Source organism: Hyla sarda, chromosome 8 (assembly GCF_029499605.1).
Source record: "Hyla sarda isolate aHylSar1 chromosome 8, aHylSar1.hap1, whole genome shotgun sequence".
Lineage (NCBI taxonomy): Eukaryota > Metazoa > Chordata > Amphibia > Anura > Hylidae > Hyla > Hyla sarda.
Window position 1 is genome coordinate 171959543 of NC_079196.1, and position 19291 is coordinate 171978833.

The 19291-nt window shown below is 45.0% G+C and overlaps 1 protein-coding gene across 3 annotated transcripts in view; it reads left to right on the forward strand.

Moving 5' to 3' along the window:
* The first annotated feature begins 7958 nt into the window (after positions 1–7958).
* Positions 7959–19291, forward strand: part of CARD11 (caspase recruitment domain family member 11) — a 100140-nt gene continuing 88807 nt past the window's right edge. Inside the window, exons 1-2 of one of the 3 annotated variants that reach the window (XM_056534339.1) lie at positions 7959–8044; positions 11017–11185. The gene's annotated coding sequence lies outside the window, so the exon portion shown is untranslated. Of the gene's footprint in view, positions 8045–10819; positions 10894–11016; positions 11186–19291 lie in introns of those variants that run through there. The other 2 variants (XM_056534342.1, XM_056534340.1) reach the window with 2 other exon arrangements.

Consider the following 19291-nt stretch of genomic DNA (forward strand, 5'->3'; position numbering starts at 1 on the left):
CCTCAAGTGGCTGGAGTGTGTCAGCAGTTCTTGCAAGAGGAAGGAATTGATGCTAAGGACTGGCCCGCCCATTCTCCAGACCTGAATCAAATTGAACCCATCTGGGACATCATGTCTCACTCCATCCACTAATGCCACGTTGCACCACAGACTGTCTAAGAGTTGGTGAATGCTTTAGTCCAGGTCTGGGAGAACATCCTTCAGGAGACCATCCACCACCTCATCAGAAGCATACCCAGGCATTGTAGGGAGGTCATGTGGGCACTTGGAGGCCACACACACTACAGGACATTATATCGAAGTTGGATCTGTAGTGTGGTTTTCCACCTTGATTTTGAGTGTGACTCCATATACAGACCTCCATGGGTTGATAAATTTGATTTCCATTCATAATTTTTGTGTGATTTTGTTGTCAGCACATTCAACTATGTAAAGATGAAAGTATTTCATATAATTAGTTCATTCATTCAGATCTAGGATGTGTTATCTTAGTGTTCCCTTAATTTTTTTGAGCAGTGTATTTATTACTTAATTTACAAAAACTGACTCCTTATTTCAGAAAGAAACCCCTAATGTCTTGGACACTAGTTGCTTTACTTCACTGCAAACTGCTGTCAGCAGCCTGTTATTTGAGTTCTCTAGCATCAGAGAGCAAGACCAAACAAAGTGGGGCCAAAGCTCTGATAGTGCTAAGCATAGGAATTTACCCGAATTCTGTCTGCCTCCTTCTCTGACAACCCAATAACTTAAGGACAACTGTTCTCACAGTGCTGCCTCCTGAGTGTAATCCACACAGTGCTGCCTCCTGAGTGTAAACCCGTTCTTCCCCTCCCTTAAGTCATCATCAGCAATTCAATGATATAAAAAAAAAATTTCTGGCTGTGATCCTGCTACTCAATACAGGAATATCGGTGCACTACTGTGGTAGATGTAAACGATACATTGGCTATCCCTCAACACTGATGTTAAAATTGAGACATTCGCCAGTGTATCCTTATATGAAGGACACACCAGAGCCCGCACACCAACGCCAAGGTTTCTCAAATTGGTGCGAGACCTAACGCTAATCCTACCTGTGCTTGATAAGCAAAACAGGGGCCAGTGGGCAATTACGGCAGCATTCGGTTGACTCACAACTTCCTCCCAGATACCCTCCAGCGTGACTGAGCACACATGCAATGGGAGGAGGGAGGCAAGCTGCAAGCCCCACCTGAGCTGGCTAATATGGGTGCCTGGCCTCTACCACAGTAGTGCACCGATATTCCTGTATTGTATTCCAATTGTTACACATCCACACCGTTTATCTGGTGTAGGATTCTATTGTGGCACTTGTAGTCCGCTGCAGGCATCCTCCATTGTATGCATTTTTATGCTGGGGATCGCCCTTAGCAACGGACTACAAGGGCAGGATCTGCTCCCCCAGTATAAATGCACAACCGCATTTGGGGTTGAGCACCTCCAGCCATTTGAGACCACGTTTTTTGTTGTTTGTTTAAATTTTATAGTTGGAGGTGTGTAAACTCCAAAATTAATGCGCCTTGAATATCTACAAGGCAGCATTAAGGTAGCACCTGTGAGGCCAGGCACCCATATTAGCCAGCTCAGGTGGGGCTTGCAGCTTGCCTCCCTCCTCCCATTGCATGTGTGCTCAGTCACGCTGGAGGGTATCTGGGAGGAAGTTGTGAGTCAACCGAATGCTGCCGTAATTGCCCACTGGCCCCTGTTTTGCTTATCAAGCACAGGTAGGATTAGCGTTAGGTCTCGCACCAATTTGAGAAACCTTGGCGTTGGTGTGCGGGCTCTGGTGTGTCCTTCATATAAGGATACACTGACGAATGTCTCAATTTTAACATCAGTGTTGAGGGATAGCCAATGTATCGTTTACATCTACCACAGTAGTGCACCGATATTCCTGTATTGTATTCCAATTGTTACACATCCACACCGTTTATCTGGTGTAGGATTCTATTGTGGCACTTGTAGTCCGCTGCAGGCATCCTCCATTGTATGCATTTTTATGCTGGGGATCGCCCTTAGCAACGGACTACAAGGGCAGGATCTGCTCCCCCAGTATAAATGCACAACCGCATTTGGGGTTGAGCACCTCCAGCCATTTGAGACCACGTTTTTTGTTGTTTGTGATCCTGCTACTGTTTAGTCAAAATCCTATTCAGCAGTTGATTGCTTACACCATGTTTTTTTTGTATGCTTTAACCCATTCCTTGCTGTCATCCCTTCTGCTTACTGCTTTCAATCTTAGTGCATCAAAAAGTGCACCTACCCATGCCAGCAATAGTAATATATCACATAAAGCACCCCCCACATTGCCTCTCACCCCTAGAAATGTAATGAATGAGAAATAGCTTTGTTCCATGGAGGAGATTTTTAGGGGCTCAATAACTGCATTGAGAGCATGTAAAGTCTTTGTAGGGTTAATCTAACAAAATCATCATGTTCAAAAAATAATTTTGTAAGTTCAGGTATGCTATGATGACAGATACAGTGTGAAAATAATTTCACATGAGACTGAATGTGGAAGGCCAAGATTGGGTAGTTTACAAAATGTAGAAAAAATTTGAAAGTATTATGGTAATCTTTATAGTAGTGTCGTTTTGTCATTGAATTATACTCTTATGTGTGTAATGTATAGCATTATTATTTTCCCATTGTATTGCACAAATATTTGAGCACCACATGGCACTGTTATTTATCATACTTACCATTAAATGGATACTGTTTTGCTGAGCTGCAGACACTGTTGGATAGCTGTTAGGGTATAAAAACAGACTGTACCTTTCCTGATGGTGGTTGCCAAGTGTGTGAGAGTATTATTTTCACACTCTAGTGTTACAAGGCTATCTACGGTACTATTATTTTCACACTTAAAGGGAATGTGTAATCAGAAAATGACATATTGTTTATATGTAGCTTTTATGCCATATTTTTTAAATAATTTTTAGTAATTTTTTGTTTTCATTTTTAAGGTTTAGTATTTATATTCTAAAATAAAAATAATTGAAATTGCATTCTGACCCCTAGGCCTAAAACTAAGCTGAGACTTCCTGGTCTGTAAAGAGTATTTTCCAGCAGTGCTCTCCTTATCATCACAGATAAATAACAGAGGTACACACAATCGATGTCAGGATCCCCCTTCTCGGTGGAAAAAGGTTACAAAGAATGCCCAGTAACTTTTCTAAATTATGCAAATGTGACAGCTCTATTGTTGCCTCAACAGCTCAAGTATGATAGCTGTCGACATAATAATGTACAAAAAACTTAATAAAATTACAATCACAAAACCGATTAGAAATAAAAGAACATATTACATTGGATACATCAGTATCTGGCTCTAATCTGCCAAAAAATTTAGGGGAAGCATTCCCTTTATTGGTCCTGTGTTTTACCACTACAAGGCAGAATGATGTTAGTGTTGTGTGGGAATGTTATTTCTAAGTATCCTTTATTATTAGGGCATAAGCTGTGATGTGTTCATTGAATTTTGTTTACTTTAAGGCATCTGATTGTATCTTTGGACTGAACCTACATGTAACTACAAGTAAATAGGAGTGCAAGGCTTTCTGTTTGATCAGGTGCCTATAACAGTTACAGTTAGTTTGATCCTGAGACCTGTTATTTTGTTGTTAGCAACTGCCTGTTACACTTTAGCCCTTGTTTTTGCTTTGTATCAAAGTTGTGCCAAATCATAGCTTGATACTGTTACTCATAACTATCATTGATTTTCTATGTAATATTATAGAAATTTTCTGTTGTCAAATTATTTATTGTACGTGCTGTGCCATGACTTGTTTAAGGGTCATGTATGAAGTCCGCGTTACAAAATACTGCACATAAAGCGGAATTACGGGTGCAGTTACTTCCAAACAAATAAAAACTGAGGGAGATCTTTAGTGTCCTTAGTATACAGTGGTGTATAAAGAGGACCGGTAGTCAACCCCAAAAAATGTATTAGCTAATACACACCCACTGACTGTACAATTCCGCCCATCCCTTGATATTCACTCCTATATTTAATATTAAATTCACACCCCTCTGACTGATTCCCTGAATTGTCAGACAAACTGTAAACCCATATACCGTATATACTCGAGTATGAGGCAAGTTTTTCAGCACGATTTTTCGTGCTGAACACGCCACCCTCGGCTTATACTCGAGTGAACATGTTGTGGTTCGTGGCTTTGGGGTTGAATTTGATTTGGCTCCAACGGTTTTCCGACCAGTTAAAATCTGTAGACCATGCATCTGGGACACAAAATGTCCGACCAAAATGGCTGCCACCATGCGTTGTTGTGAATACAATATATTCACAGACCAGGAGCATAGACACTTAACTGAGCAGTACTACCGGAGACCAAATGCATTCATAAACACCCCACAGACCAATCTATTTTAGGAATTTTGGAAGAGTTATATCCTAATATCCAATGCACAAATCAACACTACACATCCAAACACTGACAGAAATAAAGATGTTTAATACACAGTTGAAAACTAAACACACTCTAAGAGAGAGAGAAGAGAAAAGATATTGCTAATACCTAGAAGTTTAAATCTGCAGTGTAAGGAAACACATATACTACATTTATAGTAGAAATCCTATAATTGGCTATATGGGTGGATTTTCCTTAACCTCTTAAGGACCAATGACGTCCTGGGACGTCATGGCACCCTGGGCCTTAAGGACCAATGATGTCCCAGGACGTCATGGCGTTTTCCGGTCCCTGCCGCGCGCCGGGCAGAGATCGGAACGGCATGCCTGCTGAAATCGTTCAGCAGGCATGCTGTGCAAATGCCGAGGAGGGGGGGTCCCGGGACCCCCGCATGTCGGCGATCGCCAGAGATCGCTTGGGAAATCACGCAAGCGATCTTCAGCGATTTGGGTCACTTGTGACCCGGGAATAAACGGTGATCGGCTGTGTACAATTCACCGCCAATCACCTGCCGTTGCTGGGGAGCGGTGACAATACTGTCACCGCCCCAGCAACGCTGCTACTGGCCGGTGATACGCCGGCCAATAGCAGAGCTGCAGAGGAGGGGTTAACGGCTCCTTCCCGCTGCTGGACCCGCTGTTTTGGTTCAGTCAGCAGGTGCAGCAGGGAGAAGAAGCCGTGGATCCCCCCCTTGGAGCTCCAGAGCCCCCTCAGGCGCCTTAGATTAGGGTAAGATCATTGCAGGGACAGGTAGGAGTTGAATAAGTTATAAAGTGAAATAAAAGTTTAAAAAAAAAGTATCCCCCCTCCCCCCTGCCCCCCTAATAGGTCCCGCAGGGTCCTATTAGGGTCTGATCCTGACCCCGGGTCCTATTAGGGGTTCAGGGAGCTGCGTGCGCTCCCCCTTTTTTTTTTGGCCGCAGCTTTTTTAAATTTTTTTTATTTAAAAAAAATCCCCCCCTGACCCCCTAATAGGTCCCCCAGGGTCCTATTAGGGTCTGATCCCTTACCCCGGGTCCTATTAGGGGTTCAGGGAGCTACGTTTGCCACCCCTTTGTTTTTTTTTGGCCACAGCTTTTTTTTTTCCTATTCTATTACTGTTCTGCACTTTTTACACCAAGCACCACACAGTACATACTTCCCCGCCCACCGCCCCTCCCCCCGCCACCGTAGAAAAAAGGCGATGGCCCGCCGGGCATTTTCGGCAGCGGGGGCTTACGCTTTTTTAGCCTCCGACTCCGAATCTGCCAGTGAGGACGATGAAGATCTAACTTTTTTGTGTTCTTCATCGCCCTCCTCATCATCTAGTAGTGATGATGAGCCCCCTGTAAGGCGGCGGAGACGCCGCCAGGCGAGGCCACGCACCCCCCATGAGAGTGACCCAGTGGCCGACACTAGTACGAGTGGCAATGCCGCTCGTAATAGGAGTCCGGCCCCCCAGACAAGTGCACCGGAGCCCCCTTCCGGTGACCCTGTCTGGAGCCCCTCAGAGGGTTATCAGCCACGGATTCCTGAGTTTGTTGGCGACTCAGGAATCCGTATTGACACAGCTGGCTTCACTGATCTGGACTTTTTAAAGTTTTTTTTCAGTGACAGCCTCGTCAATCACATGGTGGAGCAAACGAACTTGTATGCCCAGCAGTTCATTGCCCACCACCCAGATTCGCTTTTGGCCAGGCCCAATGAATGGCGCGCCATTGATGCAGCGGAGATGAGGACATTTTTGGGGCCTCACGCTGGATATGGGCCTGGACAAAAAACCAAGTGCTCGTCATTACTGGGGCGGGGACGTCCTCTACCAGACCCCGCTTTACAGTATGGCGATGACACGGAGGCGGTACGAGGCGATTCGGAAATGCCTGCATTGTACATTTTTTGGTAAAACAAGCATTTTAGGTAATTTTTTTTTTTTTTTTTACATATGCAAAAGTCGTGAAACCCCTGTGGGGTATTAAGGTTCACTTCACCCCTTGTTACGTTCCCCAAGGGGTCTAGTTTCCAAAATATAATGCGATGTGGGTGTTTTTTTTGTTGTCCTGGCACCATAGGGGCTTCCTAAATGCGGCATGCCCCCAGAGCAAAATTTGCTTCCAAAAAGCCAAATGTGACTACTGCACTTCTGAGACCTGTAGTGCACCAGCAGAGCACTTTTCACCCCCACATGGGGTGTTTTCTGAATCTGGAAAAAGTGGGCTACACATTTTGGGGGGTATTTTCTGCTATAACCCTTTGTAAAAATGTAACATTTTGGGGAAAACAAGCATTTTATGTAATTTTTTTTTTTTTTTTACATTTGCAAAATTCATGAAACACCTGTGGGGTATTAAGGCTCACTTAATTCCTTGTTACGTTCTCTGAGGGGTCTAGTTTCCAAAATGGTATGCCATGTGGGGGGGTTTTGCTGTTCTGGCACCCTAGGGTTTTCCTAAAAGTGACATGCTTCCAAAAAACATTTCAGAAAAATGTTCTCTCCAAAATCCCCTTGTCGCTCCTTCCCTTCTGAGCCCTCTACTGCGCACGCCGAACACTTTACATAGACATATGAGGTATGTGCTTATTCGAGAGAAATTGGGCTACAAATACTAGTAAAAATTTTCTCCTTTTACCCCTTGAAAAAATTAAAAAATTGGGTCTACAAGAAAATGCGTGTGTAAAAAATGAAGATTTTGAATTTTCATCTTCATTTTGCTGCTATTCCTGTGAAACACCTAAAGGGTTAAAACACTTACTGAATGTCATTTTGAATACTTTGGGGGGGTGTAGTTTTTATAATGGGGTCATTTATGGGGTATTTCTAATATGAAGACCCTTCAAATCCACTTCAAAACTGAACTGGTCACTGAAAAAAAGTGAATTTGAAAATTTAGTGAAAAATTTGAAAATTGCTGCTGAACTTTGAAGCCCTCTGGTGTCTTCCAAAAGTAAAAACTCATAAATTTTATGATGCAAACATAATGTAGACATATTGTATATGTGATCCATAAAAAAATTATCTTGAATATCCATTTTCCTTACAAGCAGAGAGCTTCAAAGCTAGAAAAATGCAAAATTTTCATTTTTTTCATCAAATTTGGGGATTTTTCACCATGAAAGGATGCAAGTTACCACAAAATTTTACCACTATGTTAAAGTAGAATATGTCACGAAAAAACAATCTTGGAATCAGAATGATAACTAAAAGCATTCCAGAGTTATTAATGTTTAAAGTGACCGTGTCAGAATTGCAAAAAACGCTCTGGTCCTAAGGTGTAAAATGGCCTGGTCCTTAAGGGGTTAAAGATACAACTATACTAAAAGAAAAACATAAAAGAATATAACTGAGAATTCGGGACTCCCTTACGGCAAGTATGAAAATGGAGCAGAGGCAGTGGATAAGTGGTTGCATTCCTTTGTTTCAGGATTCAGGCCCACACAGGAGGTGAATGGGAGGTGTGATGGTATCCAGCCCCGGAAGAGAAAAAGAGAGAGCTTGGCCTCTTCAATGGGCTTTTTATTATCTTTTCTCCACTCCTTAGCCCACCCACCAGTGCTCTTTTGTCTGATGTTACAAAAAGCCCACCTATTGGCCCCCTTTGAACCTGACTAGGAGACCCCAGGTAAAGAGACTCCATCTTTCCTTTGTCTAAACCCATGTGGCTTTCTTGGACTAGGATCACAAGTATAGCAGATAAAATGTATGACATTTTCATGTCCATAACAGAACAAAAAAACATTTCTGGCTTTAGCTGGGAGGGGATGGTCCTGGACGTCCATCTCCACCTGTCAATCCCTTCTGAGTGGTCTTCAACCTGCGGACCTCCAGATGTTGTAAAACTACAACCCCCAGCATGCCCGGACATCCGATGGCTGTCCGGGCATGTTGGGAGTTGTAGTTTTGCAATGTCTGGAGGTCCGCAGGTTGAAGACCACTGAGAAGGGATCGACAGGCGGTGATGATGAAGGGGGGGGGATGATGACGAGGGTGATGATGACAGGGTGATGATGATGACGGGGGTGATAATGATGATGGTCTGGATGATGACAGGGGTGATGATGACATGGGGGGGTGATGTATTACCCATCCTAGGCTTATAGTCGAGTCAAAAACTTTTCCTGGGTTTCTTGGGCTGAAATTAGGGGACTCGGCTTATATTCAGGACGGCTTATACTCGAGTATATACGGTATCTCACAGGAAAAGGAGGACGTAACAAGAAACTTAAAAATCAACTGTAATCAGGACCCCTAAACTATTGAATGATGAGGTGTTCTCATTTTTTGTTGGCCACATGTTCTTTTTAAATATGTATTGATATTTTCCATATTTTTGCATAAATTTGACATACAACTACATCGGTTTTTCCAAAGTAGATAAAGAAAGCCACATCAAACAAATTAGTTCTCCCCCAGCAGTTGACCCCCAGATCTAGTTATCCCCTATCCATAATGTTGCAAGTTTAGGCTATCACAACAAGATCAAAAAATTGTGTTCAGGACAAAGAATAAAATATTTACATTTCTATTTAAAATTAAATTTTTTTAAATTTATATTTCAACTACAGTAGTCTGTACTAATAATTATTGGAGCAACCCACAATTAGCCATAATAAAGGCTAATGGGCGATGTTACTAAAAATTTATTAATTCAATTTTTGGTAACTCACCACCCAAACAGGCAATTTCTGAAGCGGAAGGATGGTGGTGTGCATGTCCAAATATTCGGCAGTCATGTGGACATGGGTATACATGCTCAGGTGGCAGTCAGTCATTCCTCATAGACAAACCATGTATGGATAGGATGCAGCCTGCTGGATCTTCATAAACTAACCCTACAATGACCCTTTTCTAGTCTCTCCACAGGGCATTTGCCCTATAAAAGGGTAACTACATATACTTGTCCCTGAAAAAGACACCCTAATTAACCCTATGAAAATTAAAGGGGTTTTCCGTGCTCAGTGTTTGGAACAATATGTTCCGAACGCTGGAGCTGGGAGCTCGTGGGTCATAGACTTGCATTGAGGGGGTGGCGCGTGATGTCATGAGGGGGTGGCGCGTGATATCATGAGGGGGCGGGGCTATGACATCACGAGCTCCCGGCTCCAGGGTTCGGAACAGTTTGTTCCAAATGCTGAGTAGCGAAGTACCCCTTTAAGAGTCTGATGTCACGCTACTTAAGAACAATGGTCACAAATAACAAACAATTCCATCACTTACAGGTTTTTCCACCACTTGGATTTCTTAGCAGTAGCTCAGACCTGGCATAAGTATGTAGTCTGGTGTGGGTTACATAGTAGACTTCATTTTAGTATCATAAAACAGAGCTGTTGTCATTAAGCAGAACAGCATAGGCAAATGGCCCCATTACAAAACAGATCAACATTTCCTGTCTATTCTTTTGGCGTTAGTTTGCCCCATAGAGATTTGCAACAACCAGGGTCACATAGGCCATAAAGCAATGTAAGCACTTGTATGTTTGTTTAGTCTTCACTATAAGACTGCTAGTATAGACATGCGGTAGACCTGTTGTATAGGAGTGAAGACCCACTGGGTGCCAGGGGACCCCTGAATCCAGTGCACAGATCATAAATACTTCACATGAAGAAAATCCCTGTAAGGCTGGGTTCACATCACGTTTTAGGCAATACGGGACCGCATACGGCTGGGGGGCATTAAAACCGGGTGGCCCGTATGTAATGTATTTCAAGGAGCCGAACGGAGTGAAACGCTGACACCGGTCGGCTCATTTTTGTCCCGTATGTGGTTTTCCCACCAGACCTAAAACTGTGGTACACTACTCCCCAACCATATGCCTTCCCATATTGCCTAAAATGTGAAGTAACAATGTGAGAGAAACAAAACAAGTGCACTCTCCTATCTGCTGTAGGCCAGACTGGTGATATGCAGGAAAAAATAGAGTGCACAGCAAAAGACATGGGTCTTTATTATGTGTGTGTGTGTGTGTGTGTGTGTGTGTGTGTATATGTGTGTGTGTGTGTGTGTGTGTATATGTGTGTGTGTAATATTCTTAACCTCTCCCTAAACCAAGTCTCACTGAATTAGTATTTTTACACATTAACTTGTACTGCTGTAGAAAATCACATCACAAAAATGCAAAAGGCATATAAAAGAAAAACATAAAAGAATGTGTGGATGAGAGTGTCAATGAGCAAGATAAAAAGGTGGGTAAAAGGAAAAAGAACCTGCTGTTGTGCAATGTGAGCAGTTTGGTCACATTTTTCATTATCCATGGTGTGTGTCAGTTTACAATCTCGGGTTTTGAAGAACTTTAGATTTATGAGGTTAGCTGGATTCCATTGTGACATATATCCGCTGTCAGAAAGTGACTGATGACTGATCTCAAGGTAGATTTTTTTAAGGGAGACACTTTAAGACTAGACATCCTCTCCTGCTAGGATTCACTAGCTGAAAAGACAGCGTGATGTTACTTCTGGAGCAGACACAAGTCCAGTATGTCACATTGACAGGTTTTTGTATGTATGCATGTGTTTAGCTTCCTGTAGGCTATGGGTCTGTGGTTTCCTGTAAGCTTTTCTCATTTCCCTTTTATTGCTCCTCCCTTTACTCTCAAAGATCTATGGTAATAAACCTCTAAGTTGTGATTGCTGGATGAGAATTACACACCATCCCTCCATGTACAGGTGAAGACGAAACATAGGCCGCAGCTCTTCAATGTCCATCCGCTGTCACCAGGCATTCAGGCTGGCTTCAACATTTCCTATTTATCAAGAACCTTCAGAGGGTAAGATCAATTTAGCTTCCTCTAAAATTCTTTCTTAAATGTCATTCAGTATAAATCCAGGTAGCAAACAAACATCACATCTGCACTTTGTTACAAGGCACTATAAAATGCGCCATTCTTTATGTAGAAGAAAATCCTTGTTGGCTACCAGACATTTGCTTTTTCGATGTATGTATGTAATGTGATGTGAAGTCCGAGACATCAGGTTCTCTTGCCTTGTTGTACTACATTTACAACGTGATGTGGTGTTTTTGTGTTTAACTTTATGTCTAACAAAAGGTTAAATGGACATTTAAGTTTTTGTTCTTACTGAAAGAAAATTTGCAGACATGAAGCTTACACAACGTGTAGTTGCTTTCGAGGGACTTTTCACATTGATCTACTTGTAGCAAGGGCGACCTTATACAGAGGTTATTCATGTTGCATTTAACCAAGTGCAGAGTTTATATGGGTGAATAACACAGAATGGAATTCTATTTACCCAGTGCATTTGTTTTTCACAGCCTTTAGTTTCATTATTATTATTTTTGTACATAAAACACATTATATGCAATGTTTTCTGCTTTCATTTTTTACATAAAAAAAACAAATTTACATGTACAAAATAAAAAACTGCATAAACCTCTGAAATAACTACAAGTATATTTCAGATGATACATACTGTGTCTTCTGCATAGATTCTTTAGTGCAATAGAATCATATCTACAAGCATTTTTGCTACAAAAGGATCCTTATAAGTATTAATAGGTAATATGTTTACATACACACACACATATATATATATATATATATATATATATATATATATATATTTGACAGTGGTGGTTGTTTAGAAAAAGGATAAATGTATTAAAACTGTTAGAATGAAACGACTGCATTACCATACAGAATATGATCTATTATACAGTGTATATATTCAGGGCCGGCCTTAGGGGTGTGCGAGCTGTGCGGCCGCACAGGGTGCCATAGCAACAGGGGCGCCGGGCGTCCGACACAGCTCGCACCAAGAATATATAATTTGTATTGCCCGACGCCCGGGATTTAGCCCTGCTTCGTGCAAGCAGCGCTAAATGCCGATGTAATGAAGAAAACTGTGCCCTGTAGCGGAATGTGACCCTCCGCACAGTTTTCTGCTTTGCAGGCCGCTCCCTCTCATTACATTCCCACTACCCTCCCTCAACTGTGTCTCTGTGCGGAGGGTCACATTCCGCTTCAGGGCACAGTTTTCTTCATTACACCAGAAGGCTTCACTTACCCCGACCTCCTCCGCGTCTCCGGTTGGCTGGCGGCCCGAGTCTGAAGAGGGACGTCGCACATGTGACGTACCTCCGCAGAACCGCACAGGACGTCAGTGACGTCAGGCCGCCGCCAGAGAGAAGAGAAGCGCAGGTCAGGTAAAGTTGTCTATGTGTATGTGTGGGTGTCTGTGTGTGTGTGTGTGTGCATGTGTGGTTGTGTGTGTATGTGTGCGCATGTGTGGTTGTCTGTCTGTCTGTGTGTGTGCACATGTGTGGTTGTCTGTCTGTGTGTGTGCACATGTGTGGTTGTCTGTCTGTCTGTGTGTGTGTGCATGTGTGGTTGTCTGTCTGTGTGTGTGTGTGCATGTGTGGTTGTCTGTCTGTGTGTGTGCACATGTGTGGTTGTCTGTGTGTGTGTGTGTGTGTGTGCATGTGTGGTTGTCTGTCTGTCTGTGTGTGTGCATGTGTGGTTGTCTGTCTGTGTGTGTGTGTGCATGTGTGGTTGTCTGTCTGTGTGTGTGCACATGTGTGGTTGTCTGTCTGTCTGTGTGTGTGTGTGTGTGTGTGTGTGTGCATGTGTGGTTGTCTGTCTGTGTGTATGTGTGCATGTGTGGTTGTCTGTCTGTGTATGTGTGCATGTGTGGTTGTCTGTCTGTGTGTGTGCACATGTGTGGTTGTCTGTCTGTCTGTGTGTGTGTGTGTGTGTGTGTGTGCATGTGTGGTTGTCTGTGTGTGTGCATGTGTGGTTGTCTGTCTGTCTGTGTGTGTGCACATGTGTGGTTGTCTGTCTGTGTGTGTGTGTGCACACATGTGTGGTTGTCTGTCTGTGTGTGTGTGTGTGTGTGTGTGTGCATGTGTGGTTGTCTGTCTGTGTGTGTGTGTGTGTGTGTGTGTGCATGTGTGGTTGTCTGTCTGTCTGTGTACATGTGTGGTTGTCTGTCTGTGTGTGTGTGTGTGCATGTGTGGTTGTCTGTCTGTGTGTGTGCGCATGTGTGGTTGTCTGTCTGTGTGTGTGCGCATGTGTGGTTGCCTGTGTGTGTGAGTCGGTGGGGGTTGGGGGAAGGACAATGCTACCGAATTTGGGGAACTGCTACTACCTAATGTGGGGAAACTGCTTCTTCCTAATGTGGGGCTATACTGCACCTAATGTGGGGAGCTACACTGCACCTAATGTGGGGAACCTGCTTCTTCCTAATGTGGGGAGCTATACTGCACCTAATGTGGGGAACTATACTGCACTTAATGTGGGGAACTACACTGCACCTAATGTGGGGGAACATTATACTGCACCTAATGTGGGGGAGCTATACTGCACCTAATGTGGGGAGCTATACTGCACCTAATGTGGGGAACTATACTGCACCTAATGTGGGGAACTATACTGCACATAATGTGGGGAACTATATTGCACCTAATGTGGAGAACTATACTGCACCTAATGTGGGGCTATACTGCATCTAATGTGGGGAGCTATACTGCACCTAATGTGGAGAACTATACTGCACCTAATGTGGGGCTATACTGCACCTAATGTGGGGAGCTATACTGCACCTAATGTGGAGGACTATACTGCACCTAATGTGGGGCTATACTGCACCTAATGTGGGGAACCTGCTTCTTCCTAATGTGGGGCTATACTGCACCTAATGTGGGGAACTATACTGCACCTAATGTGGGGAACTACACTGCACCTAATGTGGGGGAACATTATACTGCACCTAATGTGGGGGAGCTATACTGCACCTAATGTGGGGAGCTATACTGCACCTAATGTGGGGAACTATACTGCACCTAATGTGGGGAACTATACTGCACATAATGTGGGGAACTATACTGCACCTAATGTGGAGAACTATACTGCACCTAATGTGGGGAGCTATACTGCACCTAATGTGGGGAACTATACTGCACCTAACGTGGGGAACTATACTGCACCTAACGTGGGGAACTATACTGCACCTAACGTGGGGAACTATACTGCACCTAACGTGGGGAACTATACTGCACCTAACGTGGGGTAACATTATACTGCATCTAATGTGGGGGAGCTATACTGCACCTAATGTGGGGGACTATACTGCACCTAATGTGGGGGAGCTATACTGCACCTAATGTGGGGGACTATACTGCACCTAATGTGGGGAGCTATACTGCACCTAACGTGGGGAGCTATACTGCACCTAACGTGGGGAACTATACTGCACCTAATGTGGGGAACTATACTGCACCTAACGTGGGGAACTATACTGCACCTAACGTGGGGAACTATACTGCACCTAACGTGGAGAACTATACTGCACCTAACGTGGGGAACTATACTTCACCTAACGTGGGGAACTATACTGCACCTAACGTGGGGAACTATACTGCACCTAACGTGGGGAACATTATACTGCACCTAATGTGGGGGAGCTATACTGCACCTAATGTGGGGGAACTATACTGCATCTGATTAAGGGGGGCATGGGACTGATTAAGGGGGCAGGGGAATGAATAAATATTAAAATAAATATTTGTTACAAAGATTTTTTTCCTCTTTGTGTATGTTTATGGGGTAATAGGGGGGGGGGGGGGAGCACCACAAGGTTAGCTCGCACAGGGCGCCTGAACACCTAAGGCCGGCCCTGTATATGTATATATATATATATATATATATATATATATATATATATATATATGAAAATAAAATAATCACATCAATAACTTAACTCAATAACTTTGCTTTCTTGATATTGCTATAATTTTGTACTACATTGCTTCCCTGGTTTGTTCCTTGGTTTATCCTTTCAGTATGCTCATTCTGTCTATTATATGTCCATTTGATGTTGACATGGCTTCTCTTACCTTCACCTTTTACCTGCGCACTCTAGTGTAGAGGACCATCGTCCAGTTGGGGGTATAGACAATCCAAGAAGGTAGGCACACTGGCTGGGGTCAGTTCAGGGCTTTACTGTTCCCTACCTGAGGTGACACCACCACACTAGGTTAATTTGGTCACAGCTAGTTTCACACACAGGTGCAATATGAGGCAGGTTTGGATTATTCAAGAAGGTTTAACCCCTTCAGGACACATGACGTACTGGAACGTCATGTGTCCACTCCCGATCTATAACGCGGGGCCACGGCGTGTTGTTAGAGGCCGGGACCCGTGGCTAATAGCGCACAGCATTGATCGCAGTGCTGCGCGCTATTAACCCTTTAGACGCGGCGTTCAAAGTTGAACACCGCGTCTAAAGTGAAACTGAAACCATGCCGGTTAGCTCAGTGGGCTGTTCGGGATAGCCGCGGCGAAATCGCGGCATCCCGAACAGCTTACAGGACAGCAGGAGGGCCCATACCTGCCTCCTCGCTGTCCGATCGCCGAATGACTGCTCAGTGCCTGAGATCCAGGCATGAGCAGTCAAGCGGCAGAATCATCGATCACTGGTTTCCTATGAGAAACCAGTGATCAATGATGAAGATCAGTGTGTGCAGTGTTACAGGTCCCTATGGGAGCTATAACACTGCAAAAAAAAAGTGGAAAAAAAAAGTGAATAAAGATCATTTGTGGTCAGGACTTTGAACCGTGCATGGGCTTACCTGTTATCTCCTGCCAAGGCCACCTGCAAGAAACTAGATTTACCAAGAACTAACCCAAAACTCTACTTATAACATAGAACAGCGGTTGAGGTGTGCCTGAAAACCGCGTCGAGGGTCAGCCTATAGAGGGCATTCCCTTATGTATGGTGATGAAGAAAAGGGTGAGGAGGGTGGGTTTCGCCAACCCAGCATACGCCCAGAGGGAGGGGCCGATGGATGTTAAATAGCCAAAGCCCCTCCCACAAATTCAGCCTGATAGGCTTCCCACTTGTGGTCAGGACTTTGAACCGTGCATGGGCTTACCTGTTATCTCCTGCCAAGGCCACCTGCAAGAAACTAGATTTACCAAGACCTAACACAAAACTCTACTTATAACATAGAACAGCGGTTGAGGTGTGCCTGAAAACCGCGTCGAGGGTCAGCCTATAGAGGGCAAAAATACACCACCAGTTAGGGTAATTAAGTATCATTTATTTATAGTGCCAAAAATTGAAATGCCTCTGCCATTTCCCTTGAGGGATCTGGGACATAAGTGGTATATGCATCAGACCGCCACCTCCCCAACTTCTGGATGACATGTACAGGCACTTTGTGAATGGAGGCCGCCGATGCTGCTCCTATGCGGAATGAGTGACCTGAGAACTCTCTGGGGTTGTGTCCTAAATTACCAAGCAGCGTGCGGACATGCGATGTGAAAAGAGAAGTGGTAAGAGCACCCCCACCGAAAGGCAACAGTGGCGACTCCGGAGGCTTATCATGGAGGAACTCAACCAGTTGTGCCAACACCGCCACCGGGCACCAGTTATTGCCTGAAGGAAAATACTTAACCACCGCCCCCCACCTACAAGTTTTTGTGACAGACAGTGAAACTTCGAACCAAGAACCCTGCCACCTTAAATGAGCCTTCTGTGGATGTGTCGCACCCCGCCTGACACATGAAAATTCACCCGGCCGGAGGAAGCCATAGAAGGCTAGATAAATGGCAGATTTGATTATTAGACTGCGCTCGAAGCCAAACGGGTTATTGGCTAATGCGTCAGACATGGCTCGGAACAGCTCGCCGCTGATTGGTTTCCTGAGAGTTGGCGCTGTGGCGCTACGAGCCACCACCCCTCTGAGCGCAGCCTTGACAGCCTGAGATGATAAGATAGATAGCCTGTCTGGGTGGGATAAAGAAATGAAATGCTGAATGCCCGAAAGGTAAGATTTGATAGTGCTATGAGACAGGTGCAGAGAAGAGTGGCAGAAACCGATGAAAGATAGAATGATAGTGGTGTCGTAAGAAAAGGGGATGCTATGTTGCGACAGATATGCCCTGAAGGTGTCGTGTGCTGCATGATAGGCCTTTCTGGTATTGGGGGCTAAGGCGTCCGACATTAACTCCCGGGCCACCTGTGTGTAATAATTCAGTCCAAGATTAATTGTGCCAGGCAAGGGGGTTGTGTTCCTACTGCGTCTGCTTGCGGAGCCACCTGTGAAAAGAGATGGAAATTAGCCCTGGACAGAGCATCTGCGGCGGTGTTGTCTACCCTCGGTATGTGTCTGGCTACAAAATTGAAGTTGTGTTGTAAGGACACCCAGACTAGTCTGCGCATGAATGACATGACAGTAGCATGCCCGGAACTGCCCTTGTTGACTATGGCAACTGTCGCCTGATTGTCACACTGAAACTCCAACGTCTGCCCTGACCACTTGTCGCCCCATGACACTGCAGCTGCTACAATGGGGAAAACCTCAAAAAGTGCCGAAGTGCTGCTGAAGCCTGCCAGAGCCAATACCTGCTTGGACCATTGGCCCGCCATCCACCTGCTGCCCCACACTGCACCATAACCGATGGAAGATGACGCATCGGTGCAGATCTTGGGGGACAACTCGGAGGCTGGCGGGACAAACATAGCCGTCCCATTCCATTGTGCCATGAACCTATCCCACATGTTCAGGTCAGCCAGGGCTTGGCAATCTAACCAAACCCTACTGTGTTGATGAGGGACACCATGCAGCAAAGACAATATTCTGGATACGAACGCTCTGCCCTGCGGGATTGCTCGCATAGCAAATGCCAGCATTCCCAGCAAGCTCTGCAACTCGCCCTTGGTCGTGACCTGGGAGACCGTGTACTTGTGGATAGTGTCTCTGATACGGTTGAGTTTGTCAGTGGGCAAGCTGACTTGCATTGCGACTGAATCTAGGATTACTCCCAGAAAGGTGAGACACTTAGTTGGACCGACCGTTTTCTTGGGAGACACTGGCACCCCAATATCAGTGAACAGTTTCAGCAATCTGACCAACTGGTCCGGCTCTTCCCTCGGGCGACTGAGCAGAAGAAAGTCATCCAGAAGAGACATTAACCAGCAGCCAGTGCAATGCCTGGGCCAGTTGGTCAAACAGCCACGGGCTGCTCTTGCATCCAAAAGTCAACTTGGAAGCAAAGTAATATGCCCCTTGCCATTTGAGCCCAAACCATTGCCACTGGTCCCTGTGCAATGGCAGCAACTTGAAGGCGTCAGTGATATCCGCCTTCGCCATCCAAGTCCCTGGGCCGAGCGCCAAGATGACCTGAATAGCCTGGTCTATGGAAGAATAATGCATGCTAAACTCCTCGGATGGAATGAGAGAGTTGATACTGGGGACAAGTGATCCATGAGGAGCCGACAAGTCAAATATCAGTCTCTTTTTCCCATTGAACTTGCCTGTTACCACCCCTACCGGACTGACCCTTCAAGACCTGAATGGAGAAACTAACAAGGGGCCAATCATACAACCTTTCATTAGCTCAGCATTTATTAATTCAGTGACAACAGCGGGATCGTTTACGGCAGACAGCAGATTGTCGCATTCAAATGTGGCCTGCGGCAGTGTGACCATGCCGGCGTGGAAGCCTCTATCAAAACTATTGATCAACCATTGGACCCAATCTGGGTCCGGGTGATCCGCGAGCAGAGCGGCCAGGACTGGGGTACGTACCCCGCCTAGTCATGCTGGCCCTTTCTGCCTACATGCAGAGCCCGGATGTGCCCTGAAGCAGTAGAAGCAGACGTGTAATAACCTGCAATTGCTGAAGTTGCACGAAGACATGTTATAGTTGTTACAAATTTGTGAGCCTCCGAGGTAGTGTACTGGAAGGCCCAACTTATCCACGGAAGGTGCGGACCTGCTGAAACTGTCCGTGGAAGTGGACGGTCTGGTAGCGCCCTGCTCGCCCTGTTGAGCCAGCCCTACACACCACGCCGTAGTATGCGTGATTGATTGACAGGCGGCACATGCGGGGAATTTGAGATTTGCGAAGTGG